Source organism: Leptonychotes weddellii, chromosome 5, assembly GCF_054177405.1.
Source record: "Leptonychotes weddellii isolate Sample4059 chromosome 5, ASM5417740v2, whole genome shotgun sequence".
NCBI classification, from domain to species: domain Eukaryota; kingdom Metazoa; phylum Chordata; class Mammalia; order Carnivora; family Phocidae; genus Leptonychotes; species Leptonychotes weddellii.
In genome coordinates this window covers 19,974,996-19,991,259 of record NC_138373.1, presented here as the reverse complement: position 1 = coordinate 19,991,259, position 16,264 = coordinate 19,974,996, and the positions used below count along the sequence as shown (strand labels likewise).

The 16,264-nt window shown below is 44.5% G+C and overlaps 1 long non-coding RNA gene across 1 annotated transcript in view; it reads left to right on the top strand.

Annotated features, from left to right (window-relative positions):
* The first annotated feature begins 22 nt into the window (after nt 1-22).
* LOC145721564 (uncharacterized) overlaps nt 23-16,264 on the top strand; it is a 52,202-nt gene continuing 35,960 nt past the window's right edge. Inside the window, exons 1-2 of the long non-coding RNA XR_014145312.1 lie at nt 23-232; nt 8,606-8,693. This is a non-coding gene — a long non-coding RNA (uncharacterized LOC145721564). The remainder of the gene's footprint in view (nt 233-8,605; nt 8,694-16,264) is intronic.

The window sequence follows — 16,264 nt, the reverse complement described above, 5'->3', positions numbered from 1 at the left end:
TTTAAAAAAACAACAACTCTGAGGACTTGCAGTAGTTTGCTTGTGTAGAGTAAGGTCATTTTTGCTGGTGAGACACCTGGCAGTTTTATTTTTTAAGGTTAAATGTTACTTGGTGATCAGAAGTGGGATCCAGAGAAGACCCCCCAGCACCTAAGGCTGGTGAGCAAGCTGGTGCCGGCGCCCACAGAGCCAGCTGAGCTCACTGCTTTCTCCGGGACCCTGGAGTCTGAGGGTAAGTTTTCTCCTGGATATCGAGCTCTGCTCTCTTTGTGTCTGCGCTCTACAGGCTTTTATTTATTTATTTTTGAGCGAGGGAGAGAGGTGGGGGAGGGGCAGCGGGAGAGGGAGAGAGAGAATGCCAAGCAGGCGCCACGCCCAGCATGAGGCCGACTTGGGGGCTCCATCTCAGGACTCTGAGATCCTGACCTGAGCCGAAATCAAGAGATAGACGCTTAACCACTGAGCCACCCAGGCACCCCAGAATTGATCATTTAAAAGGCCAGGATTGCGGGGCACATGGGCGGCTTAGTCGATTAAGCGTCTGCCTTCGGCTCAGGTCATGATCCCAGGGTCCCCGGATGGAGCCCCCCTCGGGCTCCCTGCTCAGTGGGGAACTTGCTTCTCCCTCTGCCTGCGGACCTCCTTGCTTGTGCGCGCTCTCTCACTCTCTCTGACAAATAAATAAAATCTTAAAAAAAAAAAAAAGTCGGCGCTTAGCCGATTGACCCACCCCGGTGCTTCACTACAGGCTTTATTTAAGGCTTTGTCCTTCCTCAGTGTACTTGTTTGGTTTTCGGTCCGACTCCTTTTTGGGACCGGATTGTGCCCTTTGGAATTATGCTGGGCTTTTGGTCTGATCCCTCTGGAACCAGACTGTTCCTGTTGAAACTGTGCTGTTCAGGAATTTTTCCTCTTTGCTCTAGAGAAAAACCTCTAAGAAATGGGATCCCAGTCATCAAAATGCTTGAAGATAACTCCTACTGGAACGGCGCTGGTTTTATGTTTAAAAACTATGGTCCCTCCTCATGCACATTTCTAAGGAAACGGACCAACTTAACCGGAGTAATTTAGACCGTCAATGGCCATTATGGGGAACATCTGAGCTCACCAAACTTATTTTACTCAAAATTAAATTAGAAAGCCGCAGCTCCTAAAACAAAAACAAACAAACTGAATGAGATACCTATTGTAAATGGTACCTTGAGGCTTCCAAATGTTTTCAGGATTCTAAGTTTGCCTCTTTGCAAAATAGTATTTCTAAATTAACTGAGGCAAACAAATAATTGAAAGAAGTCAAAATGTCTCTGAGGCCTCTTTTTCCCCTCCCCTTCCTCCTGGGATTCCTAACACTTGGGAGCCACTTGTGCTCAGGCCTTGCCTCCTGTGCCATTTCCCTCTATTCTCTGCCGAACTTCCCTTTCCCTCCAAGCCTCCCCCTGCTCTGTCTTCTCCTGAACCTGTTAAAACCTCCCCTTTAAAGTTAAGTCTTCTGAGAATCCAGATAAACCCCAGGTCTTTATGTTCCCTGCACAAAGGCTGAATTGTAGTCATAGTTTTTGTTTGTTTGTTTTTAAGATTTCATTTATTTATTTGTCGGGGGTGGGGGGGGGAAGAGTGGCATGCAGAGGGAGAAGCAGGCTCCCGGCCAAGCAAGGAGCTGGATGCGGGACTCGATCCCAGGACCCTAGGATCATGACCCCAGCTAAAGGCACATGCTTAACAGACTGAGCCACCCAGGTGCCCCTGAATTGCAGCTGTAGTTAAAGAGTTTCCTAACATGGCTGAGGACTCCCAGAGGTTTCCTTAAGAATGTAGCATAGTCATCCAAACTTACCAACCTGGCTTCTTTATATCAATGAGTCTACGTGCTTGTTGCTGAAGGTCAGGCCAACATTGGATAGAACTAGCCCAATGGGAATATCCTGAAGGGGATTTAGAGAAACAAACTCCTGACTTTTGGCAGGAGGCTAGGACACTCACTGGAAATCACCAGTGAATAGTTACAGTAGCTTCTTCTAAGCCTGTGGATTGGAATAACATTCAGGGTTGCACACAAAAGCCTGATGAACCTGTTCATGACTATTACAACCAACTCCAAATTGCCTTTAAAGAAAATTCTGGTCTTCCTTTATTTAGATGTTGAATCCATCAGGATGGCATTTATTTTTTTTAAATTTATTTTTATTTATTTTTAAAGATTTTATTTGACAGAGACACAGCGAGAGAGGGAACACAAACGGGGGGAGTGGGGGAGGGAGCAGCAGCCCCCCCCCCCCCGCCCCAACAGGGACCGGATGTGGGGCTTGATCCCAGGACCCTGGGACCATGACCTGAGCCAAAGGCAGGCTTAAGGACTGAGCCACCCAGGCGCCCCAGGGTAGCATGTAATTCTGTGTTTATTAATAGGCTGAGTTGGTTTCTTCTTTCCTCTGCTTGGAACAGCCTGCTTCCGGAAGGAATCAGACCAAAGGACCAGGATGGAATGGGAAATTTTGTCCACTTCAGATCTAGTTAATTTGGCAAACCTGCTTGCTCATATCCTAGATGAGCCCACTAAAAGACTGCTAAAATTCTCAAATTTTTCAGCTCCAGCAGGTGAAGGCCCCTAAACAGAACCAAAACCCTTCTAATTTCTCCTATTATTGCAAAGAGCCTGGACATTGGTTTAAGATGTTACCAACTTAAGCATTCCAGGCATCTTCCGTGCCCTCTGCTCAGTCTTTCCAGTGTCCTCCCAATTCCCAATGACGGGCTTCAAGGAACTTCCCAATCCTCACTATTACTTGGCTCGGAGAAACCATTCTCCAGATTAAGAATGAATCGGTCTCTGTCCCTGGTTATACTGGAGCTACACTCTCAGTGCCTTAGGATACTAAGTTCAAATACTGGGGGTCTCTTAATAAACCTCAACGGGTTCCTGTCTCTGAACCTATTCCCTTTTGTCTAGGTCCTTTGAGAGAGACGCATCCTTTTCTCCTTAGTTCCTCAGGCCCTATTCATTTATTAGGCCAAGTCTTCTTAGAAAAGTATCTTGCCAGAATTTCTTTCTCCCAAAAGAGGAAAATAATTCTAGAATTTGACAGTAGTAACCAAAATAGCCAACCAGGGGAATTAAATGACCCTTTGACATCTTTTATTGATTCCATCTCTGATGTTGCACCGTAGCTGAGTGTAGGGATCCTGATCATTGATTCCTGTTGGATCAGGTACCATCTTCTTTATGGGCAGAATCCTCAACTGTTACTGGCAGAATCCACTGTGCACCTCCCATCAAGATTCAGATAGATCCCTCAAAACCGCTTACCAAAATTAATAGCCTATAAAGAAGTCCTTCAAGACAGCGAGCCAATCTAGAAGATTATAAAGCTCCCGGTCTCATTATCCCCTGCACTAGTCCCTGTAAACACCCCATTTTACCTGTGAGAAAATCCAATGGCTGAAGATGGAGGTTTGTCCTGGACCTACTAGCAATAAATAACGTTGTTATCCCTCAACACCCTGTTTTCCTAACCCCCATATGCTCCTGACATCCACTCCCACTGAAAGCAATTTTTTCATTGCAAATGATACTCTCAGTGCATTTTTAGTACTCCTGTTGATAAGGATGGCCAGTATTTTTTTGCTTTCACTTGGTAAGAACAGAAATACACCTGGGCAGTAATGCCCAGGGGGTTTCACAGAGTCTTTACTTTTCACAAACCTTTAAAAGCTGATTTGGTTGATAGAAAGTTTTCTGCAGGCTCTACTTTGTTAAAATATGCAAATGATTTGCTTCTCTGCTCCCCTTCTGAAACCTCTTCACAGGAAACAGCATTCACCTATTATAACTTTTGGCCTTAAAGGGACACAAAGTTTCCAAAGAAAAATTGCAGTTTGCTGGTACTCACGTTCTATACTTAGGGCATTTGATCTTGAAACAAGGACTACATTTACACCCAGATGGAACCCTTCGACTGCTTAACTCTGACAGATTACCTTTTGACTCCCTGTGGAAATTTACAGGAAACTCCTCTAACCAATGCACATTTTTCATGGTATACTGATGGTTCTTATTTAAAGGGTGAAAACAGGGGCGCCTGGGTGGCTCAGTCGTAAAGCGTCTGCCTTCGGCTCAGGTCATGATCCCAGAGTCCTAGGATCGAGCCCCGCATCGGGCTCCCTGCTCAGTGGGGAGCCTGCTTCTCCCTCTCCCACTCCCCCTGCTTGTGTTCCCTTTCTCACTGTCTCTCTCTCTGTCAAATAAATCTTTAAAAAAAAAAAAGGGTGAAAATGGTAAATATGCTGAGTATGTTATTGCATCTCTTTGAAGTCATTGAGATGGCAACTTCATCTTTTGATACTTCAGCCCTTACTCAGGCTTGTGTTTTAGCCAAGAAAACCCTAAGCATTTATACCAATAGTCAGTATGCCTTTGGAGTAGTTCATACTTTGGAATATTATGGAAGCAACAAGGTTTCCTAACCTCCATTGGGAATAAAATTTAAAATTGCTCCTATGGAGGCACCTGGGTGGCTCAGTCGGTTAAACATCTGACTCTTGATTTTGACTCAGGTCATGATCTCAGGGTTGTGAGATCAAGGCCCATGTGGGGCTCCACGCTGAGCGTGGAGCCTGCTTGAGATTCTCTCTCCCGCTTCCTCTGCCCCTCCACCCCTGCTCATGCTCTTGCTTGTTCTCTCTCTCTCTCTCAAAAAAAAAAAAAAAATGGCTCCTATGTCCAAAATTTATTAGATGCCATACTTTTGTAGGTTCCTGGGCATTCCAGACTCCAGTCCCTGGAGGCCAAAGTAAACCACCTCCCTGATATTTCTGCCAAAAACATTGTTTCCAAGGAAACCCATAGCCAAACCTCTGTCATGTTCCGAAGGGATGTTCTCCCAAATGATAATTTGGAAAAATTGACTAGAGATACCTAACTGTTGCCCCGAGAGAGAGAAAAACAATATTGGAAATCTAATTGTTGGCTTGATAAAAAGAGAGAACTCTGGTTTGGCCCAATTAACCATCCATTCCTGCAAGAAATTCTAAAATTCCCATTATTCACCACTCTGTATGCCTTAAACCACTGGTCTACTGACAGAATGCTAGCATTGAGGAACCAGTATTGGTGGGGAAATATGAATAAGGCTGCAGAAAGTGCCTACCTTACTTGCCCCACCTGTCCCAAGTATAATCCTGGGAAACCTGTTTGTATAGATTTCATATAGCTTCCCTGTCTCATGGATATAAATATGTTTTAGTCATAGTTTTCATGTTTTCTTACTGGACCAAAGCTTTCTCTTGTAGATAGCCCAATTCTTCTGTGGCCAAAATTCTGTTAGAAAAGATTATCCCTACCTGAGGAACTTCTCCTGAACTTCACAGTGACCAGGGAACCCCTTTTATTGGTCAGGTGCTTCAACAAGTCAGTGCTGTTTTGGCTGTTTTTACAACACTTTCATTGTGCACACCATCCTCACTGGTACTATTGAGACTCAACTGGCAAAATTTGTAGAGACCCTCCAGATATTTTGGGTGAAAGCACTGTAATTGGTCCTTCTAAATCTCAAATCCACCCCCTTTGGAACTCACAGACTCTCACCCTTTGAGATAGTCACAGGGTGACCAATGCACTTGGCCCCTGTCTTCTTTGACGCTTAGCTGATAAAAGGAGATATATTTCAGTATTATAAAGGCCTGATTGCTTCTATTAGAATAACTATGCTTTTGTGGAGCAATGTTTTTCACCATGTGCTTCCAGAAGACAATGACCTTACGCATTCCACCTTGCTATCTGGAGATTTCATCTATTAGAAAAGGCCCCCCCCCCCCCCCCGAGATTTCAGCCTCGATGCAAAGCCCTTATCAGGAACTGCTTTGTGCCACCAAACTCCAGGGAAAAGACTCTTGGAGTCACAGGAAACATCTAAAGAAAGCACCCACCTCTGACTGGACTCGCACACCATCTGGTGACCTGAAAGTTAAGATTTCCCAGAATTGAAGCAGGGGACATCTGACAAGATGTCTGGACAAGGCCCATATACCTTTTCTCACTGTTGTTTCCTTTCTCTTTTTTGTGGAAAGATAATGCCCTTGTCTGCATTTCCCAAGCCCTGGTGAAAGGGAGAAACCTCCTTTTTTGATTACGGTCTTTCGGAAGTCGCCTCGTCTTGATTCCAGGACAAATTCATCTTTCACTTGCTTTTCCTGAAGTGTTAGAAGGTTCAGAATCTGCAAAAAGTCATCTGAACTATTCACCGACTTGGAATTCTTACCCACAGTCATGATTTTAGAATTTACAACTTTACAGACTGTATTACTAATAATACTTGGGCATAAATAGTTCTTTTGTGGTAACAGTTTAAAATGTTTAAAAATGTCTTTGAAGTTCTACTGTTTTGCAAAAAGTTCATCAGCGATTGCTTCCTGTTTATACTTGCATTGCATCTTCCCAAACGCACTCGGTCGATTCTTTCAGCGTGCTCCTGGAGTGGTCACTGTTCTCCTTTAAGAGAAGTCCAGATTTGCCTCCGCAGGGAGAACCTTTCTTCCTGAGGTTGGAATAAGTGCCAGTATTTCGGTTGCGTACTTTCAGACCTAGAGTCCTGATTTAGAACCCATCCTACAATTTGGAATGGTCATGTTACTTTTTCTGTTGTAAAATTATTTGAAGTTTTGTATTTTGTTGTCTTTCAAACTTTAAAAATAAAAAACAATGTACCCGATAAGGTGATGCTGGCTCAACACCTCAAGATGATCTTCAGGGCTTAACCATCTTGGATTACAGATGGGAAGGGCCTGAGAGTTTCTCCCTCCTGAGCTTCTTTGTTACTCAAACATGGCCTTACGTAGTTTCCAACTGCTGTGCACGCTCCCTCCAACATAGGACTTGGCAACCGGGAAAGGTCCTCCTTGGCACTGAGGGACAAAACCACTAAATATGGAAAACATGACTCTTGATCAGCAGTGCTTTTCAAAGAAAGTTCTCCATCAAAGGGGGTGGGGGAGCAGTGGGGAATGTGAAAATTGATAAAAGGAAACTGTGTTTAGGATGGAGGTGGGAGGCCAGCAGGGGGAACTCTCATGCCCAGCACTGGTCAACTGCAGAGCCAACAGGAAGAGTCACAGCTTACAGGGGCGACTACCTTAGCTGCCGCTTGACTACCCCAGCAGGAGGAAGAAAGGCTTTCCTCCTGCCCTGGCATCAACCCAAAGAGAAGCCACTCCACTTCAAACTCCCAGTTTACTCGAATGGCCTTTTAGTTTAGAACAGCCTCCCCTACATCCCCCTTTCCCCTTTAAAAGAACACTTCTCTTTGTTCTCCAGACTTGCCTGCAGTTTCCCCGAAGTGCTTGCCCTAGACTGCAATACTCTAGGACCCTGGGGTCAGGACCTGAGCTGAAGGCAGACGCTTAGCCGACTGAGCCACCCAAGTGTCCCTTCAATGAAAATTTGAAAACAATTAGACTTTGATGCCAAAGAGCACTCCACAATTCCAACTTTCTATTCAGGCCAATAAATCGCAGAAATCTCATTAAAATGAGATTTTGAGAAGAATTGAAAAAATTTTTTTTTGTTTTATTTTAGATCTATTCCCTCTACCACTCAAATAGACCTTGAATCTTAACGTGTTATAAAAAATGAGGCCAAGACTTTTTTTTTTTAAAGATTGCTTTTAAGTTTTCTTCATGTGTAGGAAATACGTTTCCAACGTACAAAAAAAATTTAAATGCAAAAGTTTTGGTGTATATATTTCTGTGCAGTTTTCTGGGAAGGAGGGGCATAGCTTTCCTCAGCTTTTTCAAGGAGTCTGGTGCTTATAAAGGAAAGAGCTGGAGCATATGGTCAGGTTGGGTGCTGCGACCTCTTTTCCACCTGGTTCTAAATACTCCCAATCACTGGTTGGTTAGGCTGCTAGGTTCTCAGTATGCCTCTGCACTTCAGCCAGCTACCCTTTAAACCCAGAAAGCTCGGGAAGGTTAATCAGTCCAGTCCCTGGTCCTTAAATCAGTCAATTCAGCAGTGAAGTTCTGCATGAATCTCCCAAAGGTAAACAGATTTCTATTTAAATGTTATTGCGCTCATTAGCATCAGCTGTTTTCATTATAAATATGCTGAGATGTTCTTTTCTTTTTTTTAAAGATTTTATTTATTTATTTGAGAGAGAGAGAGCACAAGAGGGGGGAGAGGGAGAAGCAGACTCCCTGCTGAGCAGGGAGCCCGATGTGGGACTCGATCCCGATGTGGGACTCGATCCCGGGACTCCAGGATCATGACCTGAGCCGAAGGCAGTCGCTTAACCAACTGAGCCACCCAGGCGCCCCGAGATGTTCTTTTCTAATCCTGTTTATAAATTATGCTTACTACTTTGGGATGTTGAAAAAAAAATTTTTTTTTTTGAATCCTCTGTGAGGAGCCTTCACTACCTTTCTCAGTGGCCCCTTGTGCCTGTGTGCCCTCTGAGCTCCTGCTCTTAGAAATTCTGGTTCATCTTCTGCCCCGAGGGTTTCTTCTTTGACTCCTTTATTGGCGTAGTCTTCCTCCTTCTACACTATTAAAGCATGGCTGTCCTTTAAGATCCAGTAGTCACACTTTCCTTTTTTCTTTGTGCATTTGTTCCTGCAGAGTAGCCTGCCCTGTTTCCACCGTACGTCCGGGCACCTCCGTCCAAGCCGTCTGCTTTGTGCACTGCAGCCTGGCTTCCTGAGGCACGGTAAGTACTTCGAGCTGGTATGTGGTTTATTTCAGTAGTTCGATATTGATTTGAATGCTGCCTTCCATGTATGGCAAGAAATACTGGTTTCCAGTCACGTTAGTTATAGGAAGTTTCCTATTTAAAAGTACACTTAAAATAAAAACGAGAAATTGATTGAAAGCAGGGGTTGACAGACTTTTTCTGTAAAGGGCCAAATGGTAAATATCTTCAGTCTTGTGGGTCACATGGTCTCTACTGCAAACTACTCGATTCTGCTGGTGTAGCTTGAAAGCAGCCGCAGATGATAGTACACGAATGGGTATGGTCGGATTAGGCCTGCAGGTAGTTGAGCCTTGATTGAAAGGAACTTATTATTAAAATCGGAATTCAGGGAGTAAGTAGATAGAGTAGAAATCATAAAGCTGGGATGTAAATGCCTTAGGATTGAGACACTTTGTTCAGTATGTGTTCTTGGTCACAACGACTCTGGATGTTCTGGATGACTTCGGGATGCTCAGAGCACTCATCCTCTATCTTGAAGGAGCTTAGTCTATACAGAGAGACCAACAAAAGAACAGATAATTATACTAGGCTATAGGAATGACCTGAGAGGTGCCACCAGATAGGTGGGTGGGTGTGTGTGTGTGTGTGTGTGTGTGTGTGTGTCTATGTATGTAGGAGAAAGAGAGGCTGTGTTGGTTCTGAACAGACTGCCCCTTTCCCCACCTTCTCTAGATTATTCACCCATTTTACAGATAAGGAAACTGAGGTTCAGAGGGGTTAATGAATTGTCGAAGGTCACAGAGCTGGTAAGGGAGGGGCTGGGATTTGAACCAGATAGTCTGACTTCAAGATCGATGTGCTTAGCCACAGTGCTCCCATGCCTCAATAACCTCGAGTAAGGAACTGATTCTTCCACCAGGATGATTCAGTATAGCAGAAACCAGCTTAGTCTTTGACAAGGTGTCAGCCTATGCAAATGCCCTGGACATCCTTCCTGTCACAATAGTCCTGCAAAGGTGACTCAATCAGTGTAGACGGGAGAAGCTGGGCTCTTCACCTGCTCCAGAGGTAGACTGAGGACTTGCTTACCAACCAGAAGCTCTAGGTTTCTTTGAAGGTGGGAGGTGCCCAGTCTGTTTGTCAGCTGTTATTCATCGTGATGAGGGACACTTGCCTGCTTATGGGACAAGGCTACCACAATAATAATTAGTAATAACAATAATGCTACACTTCTGAATGACTCACTAGGTGTTAGACACTCTCCTAAGCACTTTGCATGTATAATTAATTAATCCTCATACCAACCCTTTGAGGGGGTGTATGAGTTTCCTGGGGCTGCTGTAACAAGTTGCCACAGACTGGGTGGCTTAAAATGACAGACATTTATTCTCTCTTAGTTCTGGGGGCTAGAAGTCTGAAATCAAGTAGTTGGCTAGGCCATGCTCCCTCTGAAGCCTCTTGGGGAGAATCCTTCCCTGCCTCTTCCAGCGTCTGGTGGCCGCCCTTGCTCCCTGCCTTGGAGCTGCATCACTCCCGTTTCCGCCCCTGCCATCACGTGGCATTTTCCCTTGTGTGTCTGTCTCTGTGGCTCCAGATCTCTCTCTGCACAAGGACACTGGTCACCCCACTGAGATGCTACCCTAATCCAGGAGGCTTAATTTGATTATATCTGCCAAGATCCTGTTTCCAAATGAAGTCACATTCATAGGTATTGGGGTCAGGACTCAACTTTTTGGGGGGCACAACTCGACCCATAACAGGTAGGTACTATTATTTTTTTTCTAAAGATTTTATTTATTTGAGAGAGAGAGAATGTGAGAGAGAGCATGAGAGGGAGGAGGATCAGAGGGAGAAGCAGACTCCCCGCCGATCAGGGAGCCCGATGCGGGGCTCGATCCCAGGACCCTCGGATCATGACCTGGGCCGAAGGCAGATGCTTCACCGACTGAGCCACCCAGGCACCCAGGTAGGTACTATTATTATTAACATTTCACAGATGAGGATCCAAGGCACTGTGAAGTTAAGAATCTGCCCAAAGCCACACAGCTTTGTTAGCAGAGCCTGGATTTGAACTCAGGTATTCTGAGAGTCTCTGCTCTCACTGCATTGACAACGGCTTTGCCTGCAGAGCTGCCTGGCCCCGCACTTCAGACACGCCATGCCCCCCTGTAGCATCTGGTGACAACAAACATGCATTGAATTAGCTGAACAGAAAAGTCCAAAGCTCCGTGGCTGTGTCGGGGTGGCTCCCAGGAGCCCGAGGACAGGTGAGGAGCTTGCCTGTGCATGGGGGTTCTTGTTTATCTCAACAGGGAATCAGGCTCCCGGTGCGACTGGGTGGGCACCCGACCAGCTCCTGCTGCTACCCGGGTAATTGGTTTTCTGTGTTCATTTCAATAATGAACTATATTAAAGGAGGCTGGAGATGCAAGGGAGATACAAGCATGGTGGAAGGAACAAAGAGATTTTAATATGTTGAGTCGGGTTCTGGGGAAGATGAGGGACATGATAATCGAGTATTAAAACAGAAGAGATTATGCAGTGGCCCTCGCACCATCCATCACCGCCCTCGTCCTGGGCGGGCGGCAGAACGGAGTCTGCCGAGATCCCAGCATTATCTCCGCAGTTTATTTACATCTCAAATCAGGTTGCACTGACAGCAGCTAAAGAAATTCCAGGGAAGAGATGTAACTACATGATCTATTTCCTACAGAAAGTGCAAACACAATACAGACTATCTGGTTAAATATATCATCCCAGAAATGATCCAACCGCCGAATGCTTAAGTCTGTACTTTACATTTCTCGTCGTCGTGAGACCATCTCATACCCTCCGAGACCACCTGACTCTCCCCGTTCTCTATCTTTCTCTCTGCTCCTGCACAGTCTCCTCACCCTCCCCCCCCGAAATGTTGGTGTTCCCCAGGGTCTGTCTGCCACATTATTTCCTTCTCACCGTATTTGCCTGGACAACCTCATTTTCTTCATGGCTTTCACTACTGGCTGGATGTGTTCTGATGACTTCCAGACTGGACCTTCGGGGGTGACCAACACTTGTTTTTCCCTTCTCAGTTATTTAAAATCTTTTTTGGATTCGTACTACATTTTCATAGTTAAAATCCAGGCAATATGAAGAATCTGCAAAAATCCTCCCTCCTTTCTTTGTCTTGTATGTACCTAGTTCCTATCTTCATAGGAGAGCAGTGTGGTTTCCTAGGACTCCTTTCAGAGGTTCTTTACATATATATAAGAAAATACAAATATAAATGCTAATTTTTCCTCATTTTCTCCCAAATGTATCCTATTATGCACATATTCTGCACTTTGCTTTTTCCATGGCAGTATTTAGAGAAGTTCATTCTTTTTTCTTCTCTTTTTTAAATTTACAATTGTACAGTGTCCCCTTGTGTGGCTGTCCCATAATTTATTTAACCAGTCTTCTACTGGTGGACATTTGAGTTGTTTCTAGTCACTTGCTCTGATGGTTAATTTTATGTGTCAATTTGTCTGGGCCACAAGGTGCCAAATATTTGGTTAAATATTATTTCTGGGTGTGTCTGTGAGAGAGTTCCTGCATGAGATTAATATTTGATTCTGTAGACTGAGTAAGCACGTTGCCCTCCCCAGTGTGGATGGGCCTCATCCAATCAGTTGAAGGCCTGAAGACCCTAAAAGGCTGAATAAGAAAGAATTCTCTCTCTGCCTGTCTTTGAGATGAGACATTGGTCTTCCCTTGCATTTGAACTCAGACTCAGACTAAAACTATACCATTGGCTCTCCTGGGTCTGGACTTCTTAGGCTTTATAATTGCATGAGCCAATTCCTTATAACATTCCTGCCAGGGAGAAGGAGAGAGGGTTAGGGAAGGAAGGTATAATCCCTGGCTGGGCCTTCTGATGTCAAGCACCATCACGATCTTGACTGATTTCTTTTGGATTCTGGGAGGAGGAGCCTGTGTGTATTGTTATTATAGGGCACGAGTCCTGACCCAGTGTTACAGACTGAATTGTCTCCTTAAAATTCACATGTTGAAGGCCTGACCCCCCGTGTGACTGTATGTGGAGGTGAGGCCTTTAGGGAGGTAGTTAGGGTTACATGACATCATAAGGATGGATCCCTGATCTGATAGGACTGATGTCCTTGTAAGAAGAGGAAGAGACACCAGAGTGCTCTCTTTCTTCCTCCATGCACACAGAGGAAAAACATGTGAAGACACAGCCAGAGGGCAGCAGCCTATAAGCCAGGAAGAGAGTCCTCACCAAAAACCACCCCCGGCACCTTGATCTTGGACTTCTAGCCTCCAGGACCATTAGAAAATAAATGTTTATTATTCAAGCCCCCCAGTCTATGGTATTTTGTTATGGAGCCCCAGCAGACTAATGTACCCATGTTGTTTTTAATTACCTTTAATTAGATAAGTAAGAGATACTTTCATTCTCCTTGTAAAAAAAAAAAAAAAAAGTCTTTAATCAACACCTCCTATCTTGGTTTTTCAACCAGGAGTTGGCAGACTACAGCCTGCAGTCCCAATCTGGCTCTCTGTTTTTGAAATAAAGTTTTATTGGAACATAGCTTCTTCATTTGTATATTGTCTGTGGCTGTGTTTGCCATATGTGGTTAGGCACAACAGAGACCGTAGGCCTGAAAAACCTAAAACACTGACTGTCTGGCTCTTTATAGAAGATGATCACTGACTACTGCTGTAGCCCATGTCCAGAAGTAAGCACTGGTAACAGATTGGTGTGAATTATTTCAGCTTAGATAGCACGGTGTTACTTGGGGGGTGTGTGTTATAGTAATAGGATCCTACCCTGCTGGAGTCTTGGATTTGTCCATGTGGGTAGGGAGATCTACTTCATAGTTTTAACTGCTGCATGATGTTCCAAAGTATGACATACTTTTTTATTCTGTGATTTTATTAATGGACATTTTTGTTTAGTTTTTTTCTTTCTTTCTTTGTTTTTTGCCGCTAAAGCTGCACTACAACAAATATCCTTATGCACATGTGTGAGTGATTGTCTGTGATTGATACTAAGACTGGAACTGGTGGGCCATGAGGCAGATACATTTTAAAATTTGGTCCTACTTTTTTTTTTAAAAAGATTGATTGATTGATTGATTTGAGAGAGGGGGTGGGGGAGGGGCAGAGGGAGAGAATCTCTCAAGCAAACTCCCCACTGAGCACGGAGCCCAATGCGGGGCTTGATCTCAAGACCCTGAGATCATGACCAGAGCCAAAATCACGAGTTGGATGCTTAACCCACTGAGCCACCCAGGCGCCCCACCCCTGGTCCTACTTTTTCAGAGATTATGCATTTATGTGATTTGAAAATAAAAGAAAATGATCTACAGGGTCTGCATTGCAGAGTCTCACCCCCACCTCTTTTCTAATCTGTTCTGCCCCCCGCCCCAACCCTTACAGGTATTAGTTTCTTGTATATCCTTCCAGGGTTTCTTTATGAATACAGCAAAGAAGAATAGGTATTCCTATTTTGTCTTCTCTCTCACACAAAAGAATCCTGTCTTTTTTTTTTTTTTTTTAAAGATTTTATTTATTTGACAGAAAGACACAGCGAGAGAGGGAACACAAGTTGGGGGAGTGGGAGAAGCAGGCTTCCCGTGGAGCAGGGAGCCCGATGCGGGGCTCGATCCCAGGACCCTGGGACCATGACCTGAGCCAAAGGCAGACGCTTACTGGCTGAGCCACCCAGGCGCCCCCTGTCTTTTTTTTTTTTTTTTAAGATTTTATTTATTTGACAGAGACACAGCGAGAGAGGGAACACAAGCAGGGGGAGTGGGAGAGGGAGAAGCAGGCTTCCCGCCGAGCAGGGAGCCCGATGTGGGGCTTGATCCCAGGATCCTGAGATCATGACCTGAGCCGAAGGCAGACGCTTAACGACTGAGCCACCCAGGCGCCCCAGCATCCTGTCTTTTTATCTCACAATTTTTTCACTTGACAGTATCTTCTGGAGATCTTCCCATAACTGTAAATCTTTTCCTATAAGTTTATGGGGCATATACCCCTGCCTTTTGACAGTATTTAGTTTGTGTAGTACTTCTTTATGTGGATGTACCATAGTTAACTAGTCCCTTATAAAGGATCACTTTTTTCCTCCTATCTTTTGCTGCTATACAAACAAGATACGAACATTTTAAATTTCAGTAGATGCGACCACATTACCCTTCAAAGGGGCTGTGTGGTTTGCACGAATTTTTAAGGAGCTTAAACAGCAGACAGTTGCTTGCACCGTATGCTCCAGCAAGTTCAAACTGTTGTCGGCTCCCAGATCCCGACATGTTTTGTCTTGTGTCCTTGCTGTTCTCTTTACTGCGACCTCCCTTTCTGTGCTTTGTCTGTCTAGCTGACTCTGAAGATCTTCCACTGAGTTTTGCCTTGAAAATCTGGGAAGCTATCCCTAACCCCCATAGGTAGAGTTGATTTATTCTCTCTCTGACCACAGAGGCTTGCCCACATTCTATTTTTGCCCCTCTCACACTGTTAATTTTATTTCTTTACCAGTCGTGTCTCCCTTCTTCCATTGTGGACTACTTGAAGTGAGAGACCATATTTTTAGTCATCTTTGTATTCCTAAAGCCCAGGACAGTGCCTCTTGTGGAATGGCTGCTCAGTAAATGTTGGCTGGATGAATAACTTAACAAATGATCACTAAAAACAAAGATGAACCCACCAAATTGAATTTGGACAATGAATCCATGGGTGTGTTTATCCACCGGTCTGCCAATCATGCAGATCAGCTTATCTGCATGTACTGATGGAATTTCTACGTAATTTGCATGCTGGAGGGGGAGGCTGCCAATTCACAGAGGATTCTTTTAGGCATTTGTCATTCATTAGAGAACATAAACTTGCATTGGTGTTTATGCAGCACAATGTCGGCCAATTAGAGGAGATTGTAGCTTTGGAAACAAACATCTGCTTGATGCTGGGTAAATAATATTTAGAGTCTGGTGTTTTATGACTATCTATATGATTAATTTGAATCCCATATAATTTAGTATTTGACCATGTGGGACTCACAGAGATCATGCCCATAACCCAAATTACAGCTGCAAAAACCATACCTGGCATTTCCTACCATGGCCTTAGGCACCAAGAGATGCTTTCTGGTTGAGGTGACAGCAGGGACTAGAAGTAAGAGTCTATTCTGTGGTAGCCACCTTACAGAAAGAGTAATAGAGATCAAGACCTGTCTTCAGATTCTATCCTGGATAACCCTTCCGTAGACAACTCATGGAGTGCTGGGAAAACGTGAATGTCTTCTGTCGGCCTTTGACAATTGGTTCTCCTTTTTCCAGGGAGAAGGAGGTTAAAAGAAATGTGGAAAGTACCATTGATCAAGTTCCTTTTCATAGCAGGTTCTTTTCCAGGTGCTTTTCTCACCTTTTTCCCATTTGCGGCTCACAGCACTCTGGGGTCAGAATTTTCAGTTACTATTTTATAAATAAGCAAACGGAGTCGGAGGCACTTGCCCTGGCCTTTCAGCTAGCAGGCAGCTGTGTTGGGAGTTGAAGCTGATCTGCCAAGCCTTGCCTTCTGAGAGGATGTGGCCAATGGTATTTGGCAGA